The sequence below is a fragment of the Mus caroli genome, unplaced genomic scaffold, assembly GCF_978045245.1.
Source record: "Mus caroli unplaced genomic scaffold, Mus_caroli_1 scaffold_8, whole genome shotgun sequence".
NCBI classification, from domain to species: domain Eukaryota; kingdom Metazoa; phylum Chordata; class Mammalia; order Rodentia; family Muridae; genus Mus; species Mus caroli.
This window is the reverse complement of record NW_028227263.1, coordinates 83,130,748-83,142,260: the sequence shown is the minus strand read 5'-3', so window position 1 is coordinate 83,142,260 and position 11,513 is coordinate 83,130,748. Positions and strand designations below refer to the sequence as shown.

Sequence of the window (11,513 nt, the reverse complement as noted above, 5' to 3'; positions counted from 1 at the left end):
CGGACTGACTCAACCTGTATTTTCCGCTGGCACATTGAGGACTGTGAGACATGGTCTCCACGGGCGGCTACTCCCGCTGCCCGCCAGACGGCCACATGGGCGACACAGCTGGGGAACCCCAGCATTCTGAGTGTCCCAGCCACCCTCAGCCCCTCCCACAACCGGGGTGGGGCGTCCTAGTGCTGGTGAGTTGCCAGAGTCCTTCTGGCCAGTGAGCTAGGGTTTAAATGAGGCTGAACACCCTGACTGTCGCATGTGCATGCGCAGAAGCCACCCGAGGTACTGCAAGGCTGAGGCGTTGAAGCCTCAAGGAATCCGGAGCTTGTTCTCCGTTCACGTCTGGAACTGAGTCTTGGAACTAGGGCTCTCCTAGTCCCAGGGAAACCAAGGAGGCTCAGGCTAGCAAAGGCTGAAAAAGAGAGGGTGCTTGATGAAGTGTAGACACCAACGTGTAAGATGAACCCTTCTCTGTGATGAATGGAGCCTTGGAGACGGGGGTGAATGCAGAGGGATTGAAGAGAGATGAATAATAAAAGGAAACAAAATGTCGTGTACTGTCCGGGCCCTTTTAGCATGTCTATCATCGTTCTTCTTGTTCTGCCATGTTTAGGCAGTCATGTTGGGAGATTTTGTGACCTCCTAACATTCCTAGGAGACACAATCTCATAGCAGACTCCCTGATCCTCTATGTGTGTAACAACAATTAATGGGAGACGAGGCCATAAATTTGAAAGGGAGCAAGAGAGGTATGTGGGAGGGTTTTGGAGGGGGAAGGGAAGGGAGAAGTGTTGTAATTTTATTATAATCTCAAAAACAAGAAGAAATCTTTTTTTTTTTAAGTTGGAAAATAACTTTAACATAAAATAATGTTCTAGGGCATTGGCCAGAGTCCCCTTAGAACTTCTGAAACTGCTTCTTGGTGCCAGCAGCCTTGAGCACATTTAATGGAACAGTCTTGCTCAAGGGGCCTGCACTCTCCAACAGTGACAATGTCTCCAATCTGTACATCCCGGAAACAGGGGGACAGGTGCACAGACATGTTCTTGTGATACTTATCAAAGCGATTGTATTTTCGGATGTAATGGATATAGTCCCGGCAGATGACAGTGGTCCTCTGCATCTTTATCTTCATCACAACTCCAGACAGGATCTGACCTCGGATGGAGAAGTTACCAGTGAAGAAGCATTTCTTATCTATGTAGGTCCCCTCAATGGCCTCCTTGGGCATCTTGAAGCCTATACTGATGGTTTTGTAGTACCGAGGGAGTTTTTCCTTGCCGGTTTCTCCCAGAAAAATATGTTTCTTATTTTGAAAGATTGTAGGCTGCTTTGGGTAAGCACACTCTTTCTGAATGTCCACCATCTTCCTGGCAGCCTGAGAAAAGGAGTAGGCCCACTCCCAGCTTCCATATTCCAAGAAATCATTTTTTAATGATTTTTTATCCCATTATTGGGGAGGCAGAGGCAGGATCTCTTTGGGTTTAAAGCCAGTCTGGTTTACACAGGGACCTACAGGACAGACAGGACTTCATAGAAAGACTGTTTCAAAGGAAAAAAATAATAAGAAAAGAGAAAAAACAAATACAGAATGTCAAGAATAAGTTCTGGAGACTGACTGTAGCCTAAGACATACTACGGAGTAATGAGACACACTAGGGGGTAATGAGTATGCCAATCATTTTGATTTAACATTGTTGTAATGCATCCAAGCCTCAAAACTTCTGGTTATCTATCTGATATTTACAATTTTTGTTCTTCCACTGAAAGTAAATTATCAAGAAAATGGCTCAAATCAGCATCTCCAACAAGCAGGCCAGGAATATCAAACAAAGAAGGCAGATTGGAGCAAGACCCAGGAGCCTTGCTAGGGGGTCGGGGAATGGAAGCCAGCCTAATGAGATGGGGTTCGCCCTGGCAAAAGATCTGCTAAGGTGTCAGAGAGGCCATGAAAACTGCAGCCACCAGCCATAACAAATCTCCATGTATGAACGCCAAGGAAGGCCTAGCTCCCCTACTGGCCTGGTGGCAGGCAGCCGGCCAAGTTGAATTTGTCCTATGGTTTGATTGCCAAGGAGATATTCTGCCTGGTCCCTATGGCAGGGAAGAGAAAGAACTGAATCTCCCCCTGAAGGTGACAGTCTGGTGTGGTACCTCAATGGCACAGAGCCCCACAGACTGGGAGGGACCCAGAAGTTTCATCTCCCAAGGATCTAGAAGGATCAGGCAAGCAGGTAGGCTCAGGTCTAGAAATGTATCCATCATTAATGGGCCTGCTTTGGCTGCCAGAGGCTACGCCAGTTTCTTCCTATGCTGGGAGAGGCAGCAGCTTGAGCAGTTTTCCTTCCCCCTTGGTGTACAGAGCTGTTGTCTACACAGAGGCATGGGTAACCACCAGCCTGAATTCTGCTTCCCTAGCCCAGGCATATGACCAGGGCTGGGTTCAAGTGGCAACACTTAGACCACAGGGACTTTGATGCTCTGCATTCCATAGTTCTCTAATTCAGAAGCCACTGATCACCTTGTGGGAGTGCTGGACCGAGATAAAGACCAAAACACACAGGAACGGGAAGAGAATTGTTGAGAGAGTGAAGGGGGTAACCTCAAGTGCATCTGGAGCTCCTGGGTTCAATGTTACAAAACCACTGTGGTTTTGCTTTGTGTTTTACTTTGTCAAGTGTTGTCAAATGCTAGAATGACCAATTGGCTTGGATTGCCAAGCTCAGCACAGAGTTCTCCTGAGCTGGGCTGTACTGCTCAAATGCGTCCCTCGAATTCCAGAAGCTGTCCTTTCCCCAGAGACCATTCTGCTAGTGGAAAACAAAACAAAACAAAACAAAACAAAACAAAACAAAACAAAACAAAACAAAACAAGTTCCTTGACCTTGGTGTGGAGGCTGGAAATACAAAGTTTCATCTGCTGGGGTGTGTCTACCACTGCATGTCCCCTCCAGTACCTTATCCTCTCCTGACCCTCACTCCTACGTCTTGTAGGTCAAGGGGAGGGGATTGGGGGGAGGTCAGGACAGGCAGAAATTTCTCTAATGCTGGTGGCCCCTGGATCAGCTGATTTGGGTTCCTTAGCATAAGAAGGAGAAGGTGAGCCATGTCCCACCGCACAATGAGGGTACTGTTGGGAACAAGGAAGCAGAAGGTCTTCTCAAGTAAACATAAGTAAAGCAGGATTTCCTAAACTGCTGGAGACCCCAGGCCACCCATGTGGAAGCACAGAACTGCTCTCTGCCGCCTACATGGTCTGGCTTCTATAGAGGTCTTCAGGTACCTGCTCTCTGTCTATGGCTCTGCTGCCTGTTGAAAGTTCTGGCTAACTTAGGCCAGCAGCCTCAAACCACAGGTTCACAGGCCCAGCCATGGAGGTCTTGAAGGTAGAGTTGCCAGAGAGAACATAGAAACACTTCCCTAAACCTTCAGGATATGTTTCGACTACGTCATTGCAATGTTTATTTCAAATTCAAATATAACAAACCATCCAAGAATTTCATTTGCTAAACCCTGGCAGCAGTAGTCAGGGAAGGCCCAGTGTGGAGGATGGTTAGTGTGGGAAGCATGAATTACCTCCTGCCAGCTGTTTTCTGAGTTCACCCCTGTGTGTGTCTGCCCCCACTGATGCCACTAAAGCTAGCCCAGCAGCACCCCATGCACAGTGGGAAGCTACAGACGTTACAGAAGAAATACCAAAGCAGACCATCATACAGAACAAAGATAGAGAAAAGGCAGCAAGCTGCCCCCACTGCCCATCGGGACACAGCCACCTGACAGCCACCACCTTGTCTCTTTGCAGATGACTGCTCCCAGCAATGATTGTGTGAAGCCAAGCTTGTTAGTGCTTGTTCTGAAGCTAGAGCAAACCTGGAAACTGGTCCAAGACTGTTGCTCCATCTATGTTCAGTGTCCAGGAGACAATCATTCAGACCCTTGGAGGCAGGGATGCTGTAAGCTGCCTAATACACCAAGAGGTACCCCAAGGGAGGTAAGGCCTCTGGACATTGTGCACTCTACACCCTTAGACCCAGTGCTTGCCTGAGTGATCTAAAGGCTGGCAATGGTATTTGAGCTTGCCCAGACCTGGGATAGCGGAATTCCTCCCAGGACAGTAAGCTGGATAACTGGCTCCATTCACATGGGGAGACCTGCCAGGCTAGCTACTATTTAAAATGATCATTCAAGCCAGGGAGATGGTAAAGGCACTTGTCACCAAACCTAATGCCCTGAGTTTGAACCCCAGAGCCCACATGATACAAGGAGAGAAATAATTCCTACAAGTTATCCTCCTTAGACATGTACATGTCTGCACATGTACATATGTACATACACACACAATGTTAAATATATATGTGGGCTTTTTTGGTTTTGTTTTGTTTTGGTTTTTGGTTTGGTTTTTGTTTTTTTTTGTTTGGTTGGTTGGTTGGTTGGTTGGTTGATTTTTTGAGACAGGGTTTCTTTGTATAGCCTGGGCTGTCTGGAACTCACTCCGTAGACCAGGCTGGCCTCAAATTGAGAGACCCATTTGCCTCTGCCTCCCAAGAGCTGGTGGTATTAAAGGCATGTACTACCGCCACCAGACAGAAAATATCTACTTGTAAAAGGGCTTGGTCCTCAGGTTCTTCCCTGAGAGGCAATGTTGTCACATGACATGGTATAAGAGCACTCCATGGCCACAGGGCAAGTGGAGCCCCAGGCTATCCTCTCTGGATAGGTTTGTGGTTTCTTCCTAGGAAGTGAATATTCTGCAAGGTCAGAGACTCTTGTCTTCTGCATGCCCTCTCCCACCCGCACCCAGGCCAGAGTGGTGCATGAACCCACTCTGCACTCCTACCATGTGAAGTGCAGATGTGGTGAGCACATGCTCCCAGATGTGAGCAGGCTGCCAGTTGCACGGGGGATATCTCCCCACCCTCCATTTAGAAGAAAAAAGGCTCAGAAGGGCTAGCAGTGCAAGACTCAAAGTCTCGGAGGTGCAAACTCTAGCTATACCTGGGACTTCAGAAATGCTTCATCCATTAAGAAACTCCAGACTAGGGCTGGAGAGATGGCTCAGCGGTTAAGAGCACTGACTGCTCTTCCAGTGGTCCTGAGTTCAAATCCCAGCAACCACATGGTGGCTTACAACCATCTGTAATGAGATCTGATGCCCTCTTCTGGCGTGTCTGAAGACAGCTACAGTGTACTTACATATAATAAATAATTAAATAAATCTTTAAGAGAGAGAGAGAGAGAGAAAGTAAGTCCAGTCTAGGGGCAAGAGGATGTCCCCCAAGGCTCAGTTCATATGGTACAGCCTGAGGCAAGAGGCTTCTCCCTTCCAGAGTGCTTGTGCTTGACTGGGTGGAGCATAGGTGCACAGGGCTAAGTGCTGGGGGCCCTTGAGACCCCACAAGTGCAATTTGTGGTTTTCTTTGCCAGACCTCAGTGTGAGACCCAATCAGAACTGAGTGCTAGTTCAGTGGGTGACTGTCAGTAAAAAGGAGAGTGTATCAATCAGACAATCTGTAATTCTGTGGGATGGGTATTGGTTCATGCAAAGGATATCAAGTACACACACACACACACACACACACACACGTGTGCACTCACTCAAAAATTACCATACATGAAAAATGTGTGAAGTACAATTAATCTGTTGATTGTCGCCGGCACGGTGGCATATGCCTTTAATCCCAGCACTCGGGAGGCAGAGGCAGGTGGATTTCGGAGTTCGAGGCCAGCCTGGTCTACAAAATGAGTTCCAGGACAGCCAGGGCTATACAGAGAAACCCTGTCTTGAAAAATACCCCCCCCCCCAATCTGCTGATTGTTTACCTCCAGCGTAGCCACACACACTGCACAGGGATGACTGACTGTTTCCTCTACTGGTCTCTAGTTCTTGGATGTGTCAGCTCAAAGGTGGGGCCCAGCATCATGAAAAGGGATTGTAGTATATACCACTAGCCTGAGAAAAAGTCCAAACTCACTATTCAGTGTATGGTTTCTATTGAATACACACCAATTTCACACTATGGCTTAGTCAAAAAGTCCTGTCAGGCCACTGGTATGTGTATGTACAGACATCTACAGGGACAGACAAATGTGCACACATGCTGTCTTAGTCAGGGTTTCTATTCCTGCACAAACATCATGACCAAGAAGCAAGTTGGGGAGGAAAGGGTTTATTCAGCTTACACTTCCATACTGCTGTTCATCACCAAAGGAAGTCAGGACTGGAACTCAAGCGGGTCAGAAAGCAGGAGCTGATGCAGAGGCCATGGAGGGATGTTCTTTACTGGCTTGCTTCCCCTGGCTTGCTCAGCCTGCTCTCTTATAGAACCAAGACTACCAGCCCAGAGATGGTCCCACCCACAAGGAGCCTTTCCCCCTTGATCACTAATTGAGAAAATGCCTTACAGTTGGATCTCATGGAGGCATTTCCTCAACTGAAGCTCCTTTCTCTGTGATAACTCCAGCTGTGTCAAGTTGACACAAAACTAGCCAGTACACATGCCAATGGAAAGTCATCACCTGTAGGCTAAATGCAGATTTTTCTTGAAACTTGTATCTTCTTGTAGACATAACACGTAGTGTGTGTGTGTGTGTGTGTGTGTGTGTTTATATATGCACATATGTGTATAGGTTTTCCAGGTAACTTGTATTACTTCTGGTGTGTCAGCTGCTGAGCAGCCCTATTCACTCCAAGAGAAAGAAAATGTTAATAAACCAAAGCCCCCTGGCTTCTCAGGAAATAAGCTGGCAGGATTTTTAGTAAGAGCAAGCAGGATCTGAGCCAGTGTTGAAGAGCCTATGCACTGACTGCCGGAAGGGCTTAGGCGTGGGAGGCAGGAAGTCAGTCTAGCCTCTCTGCCTTTGACGCCCTAAGCAGTTTGGCCTTCTTAAGCAGTTAGTTACCTGTAAAGTAATCAGAGCCAGCTCCTGTGACCTGTCTGTGATGAAACTGCCTCATACGAGGATCCAGACGTGACGCCAGGGCTCTTCCTCACTTTAACAGTCAAAAGCTTTCACCTTACACACCAGCCCAAGCAGTTCCCACAACCCTGTGACAAAGTCCCTTTAGAAGCAGCCCCACCCTTGTACCCTACAACACACCAAAGGAATACCACAGACAAAAACCTTGAAACAAAAAAACACCAGGGCTGAGCCCACCCCCCCCCCTAGCATGTATAAGATACACACAGGAAGGAAGTGGCTGGCTGATTCAAGGAGGCAAGGCTGCAATGTCTCCAGGAAGGAATATTTTCCGACCAGTTCACCCTGCCTGTGGTTTTGAACAAGATTTCAGACATAGCTCTAGCCAGTCCCCAGCCCCCTGCTGCGTCCCTCCTGGACCCTCCACCAACATGGGCAGCAGCTGCTGTCTAGACACAGCAACAAGGGTGGGTGCCCATGCAGGAAGTCATCCAGCAGGCTGCTCTGCTCGATGGTCTTGGAATTGGAAGCAAGCAAGAGAGGCACAAGCTGCTTGTGGTGGGAGCAGGAAGGGCCAGGCCCTGCCTGGTGGGCAGGGAAGAGGACATCCCCCCTGCCTCTTGCTGGGTACTCTCGGAGATGACTCATCGGCAAACCTGTTTTTGGTTTCTGCTCATAACTAGCTCCAGGTCTCAGCAGATCCAGCTCTGAGCTCCAGCGTCTCTCCAAACAGAACCCTCCCTGGATTGGAAGTTTCTTCTCTGCGTCTGTGACTGGGAGGGCTTATAGGAAGGATCCAGTTCTGAGCTCTTCCATCCCCTGCCCTTCTGTGTCCAAAGCTTCCCCTCTGTTAAAGCTCTTGTTGCAGGGTAGGCAAGAACACTGGGGAACTTCCCACTCTGCCATGGGCACTGGCACTCTGTCCTTCCTCCCTGTCCTCTGCTCAAGTCCTATCTGGTGTCTAGTTTGTTGTCAGCTTTAGCAACTTTCTGGACTCTCCTAGATGGAAAGTGCCTCTTTCTTACTGCCTCTGATCTGACACCATAACCAATGGCAACTATGTATCCAGCCATGTCAGTCCAACTGAGTCACTTCAACTTGCGGAGCTTCAGTTCTCCATCTGTAGGGTAGGCATGTTGAGAGATGCCAACAGAGATGAAGCAACCATTGTGAAGCAAGGAGCTGAGCACCTCGAGCTGGTCCAGGACCCTGGTAGACACTAACACCAGGGCAGAGGGTGCTGAGTGGTCTTTTTTCCAGGCAGTGGCCACTCCCCTCCCTCAATCAGATTAGCCAGTTCCCCCACATCTCCACCCACAGTTTTGCCTGCATATGGTAGGTCTGACATGTAGTTGAGGGCCAGGATACTCCACGTAGAGGAAGGCAGCCAAAACCCCAGAAGAGCCAACAACCTCTCCCATAGAGAAGAAGAACAGATAGAGAGTAGATGGAGCCTTTACTGTTAGGGGCTGCCTGGGCCAGACACCCATTTCACAGGTGCCAGTCAGTGAGGCCCACACAGGAACAGGGCTGTGTCCTCCATAGAGAGCTTACAGCTAAGCTCTCAGAGTGGGTGGCATTGAAGTGCCATTCCCCAGGACAACAAAGCCTGCAGGTAGGGAGGCTTCTTGACTGATGACAGTCAGAACAGAGCTAGAAGTCATGGACTTGGCCTTGGAGCTGAGGAACTGGAGCCCTTTCTCCTAGACTGTCCTTGCCTCCATGAATGGACAGCAACAGGGTACAAATCTGAAGGCCAGAGAAGGAGAAAACCAGTCCAATATTCCAGGACTCTTACAGGTATTGCTCTCAGAGGATCATTGTCTTGGCCCATTCCTGGGTGACCAAATTCTCTTGGTGGTTTAAAAATAAAGGTCATATGGACACATCTTTCTATGAGTGGACCCTGACCTGTGACCTATGGAGACACCAAATCTGGAAAGCACTGGCCACCATCCAGCACCAAGACCCGGTATTCTCTGGACTTGCCATTTGGACTCTATAGTGGCAGCACCTGTGTTCAGGCAGACTGCAGCCAGCATGCAGGGAGAGGCAGGTGGCCCACGCTGTCCACCAGAATGCTCTACCGCTGTGTATAGTGGAGTTGCCAAGGTCATTTAAACCTTCCAGGCAGGGTCTCAGGATCAGAGCTATGTAGACATTCAAGCCAGGCCCAAGAGTGATAACTCCCTCTAGTGGAACTAGCCAGGCACAGTGCCAAAGCAGATACACTACTCAGAATTCCAGGTCAGAGGTCCATTGGATATTTCTGCAGAACCAAGAGTGTGAAGATGCCAGGCCCTGTGCAGACCAGGCCTGGCCTCGACCTTAGTGGAGTGAATCGATTTCATATCTGTGTGGCAATCTTGGAGTAAGACTGTTGCTGCCTGAAGCTAGAAACAGTAGGGTTTGGACTTAACCTTCCCTAAGTAAGCTACACTGATTCAATGTTTCCAGTTGTCATGGCAGACCTTCTACCCTCAACTTGTACCCAATGCCTGGTAATCCCAGCTGGGAAGAGCTGTGCCCACTGGTCCCGTCATATCTACTCAAGGACATTAGTCATGGCTTTCCTGTCCCTCTCTTCTGTACCACCAGTTTTCCATTTCTCCAAGACTGCCCTCAACACATTATGTTTAAGTTGACCCTCCATCTTCCTCTTCCCCTGGGACAGAGGAGCAAGGATCAGATATTCCCCACACTGAAGTGCCTCTACACACCTTATCTTGATCTGAGAACACTCTGACAGGAAAGGTGGGGGACCAGAGATGAGGGGCAGACAGAGAGTTGGCGGGTCAACTGTGAGCCTGAACCCTGGAGAGCAAGTGGAGACCCTGGGTTGAAGAAGCTACTCCAAGTTCTGGGAAGTGAGATGGTCAGAGGCCTCAGGACAGGGGAAGGGTGGCAGGAAGTGGCCCTGGATAGGCAAGAGCTGAGAGAATTCAGCATAACACTTGTTAGGAAGATGCTTGAGGCCTTAGCAAGGCAGAGAGAGGCAGAAAGCTAGGACTTCTAACTCTGCCTTTGTGGTTTTCCCTCCCAGACCAGACATCTCAATATCAGCGTGAACTTGTTTTGGGCTGAGCTCTGCTCCCAAGTCTCCTCACAGATCATGAAAGCCATACCAGATAGGAGCAGACAGCTCCAAAGAAACTTTACTGAACTTCAGAAAAATGCTCCAGAATCTTCATAAGAACTCAGAACAGCAGGCTGGTGAGATGGCTCAGCAGGAAGAGCACTGACTGCTCTTTGGAAGGTCCTGAGTTCAAATCCCAGCAACCACATGGTGGCTTACAACCACCCATAAAGAGATCTGACACCTTCTTCTGGTGTGTAGCTAAAGACAGCTTTAGTGTGCTTTATTATGTATTTTTTATTATACATAATAAATAAATCTTTGGGCCAGAGCGAGCAGGGACTGAGTGAGCAGAATTGGTCAGAGCAAGCCGGGCCGACCTGAGTGAGCAGAGGTCCTAAAATTCAATTCCCAACAACCACATGAAGGCTCACAACTATCTGTAGAGCAACAGTGTACTCACATACATAAAATAAATAAAATAAATTTTTAAAAAGAAAAAAAGAACTCAGAGCAGTGAGGGCTATGTAGCATGTGTGAAGCCATGGAACTGAGCTAGGACCAGACATAAAAAAAATTTTTAATGAAACACTTTTCTTAGATGATCTCAGCTTATGCATATACACTTTATTCAGGGTGACCAAATATTTATAATACCAAACCAGTATTATAAAAGACAGACAGACAGACAGGGAGGGAGGGAGGGAGGGAAGAAGGCATGCAGGCAGACAGGCAGACACACAGAAAGAAAGAAAGAGAAAGAAAGAAAGAAAGAAAGAGAGAGAGAGAGAAAGAAAGAGAGGGAGGGAGAGAAAGAAAAAGAAAGAAGGGAAATAAATAGATAGGTGCAATGTTTCTACGGGCTGGGTACGGTGCTGTAATCCAATAATTGTGAGACAGAGGCAAAAAAGAATTACAAATGTCCATTGCCAGCCTAGGGCTACCCAGTGAAACCCTGTCTCGAAACCCAAGACTGCTTGGTTGGATATTAGTGCTTGCTGTATATGAATGGCAATCTGAGCTCAGACCCCAGAACCCATGTAACAAGCCAGGCAAAGTCCTGAATATTCCTGTAACCTCATTGCTGTGGAGAGGGGTAGAAACAGGAAGACTGCCAGGGCTAGCTAGCTGCCAGCCTACGTTGGCAAACCCTGTTACCTAAGGATTAAGTCTACCATGTCTGAATAGCAACTCTGAGCTTGGTGAAAAAATGGAGGAATCCTTTTTCCAGCAGGGGCTCCTCTTCTTGTCTGGGGAGCCTCACTCCCCACACCATCTACCTGAGAAAGGACACCTAGCCCTAGGAAAACCTACAAGTTCACCTTCCCCTTTCCCAGTAAGAACCAGTCCAGCAAGTACCTGGGATTCCTGGAATACCTCTCCATACAAATGAGGTATTGACCCTACTTTAAACTCTAGCCAGTGATTTTACATTCACCCTGAAAACTCCTTCCCACTCTTCAAGGTTCGTATAGAGACCTTAGTCACCCTGAATAAAGTGTATGTGCACAAGTTAAGATCA

General features: G+C 48.2%; 1 pseudogene; it reads right to left on the bottom strand.

The window, feature by feature from the left end:
• Nucleotides 1-885: 885 nt before the first annotated feature.
• Nucleotides 886-1,363, bottom strand: LOC110298939 (small ribosomal subunit protein uS17 pseudogene; annotated as a pseudogene).
• Nucleotides 1,364-11,513: the final 10,150 nt, after the last annotated feature.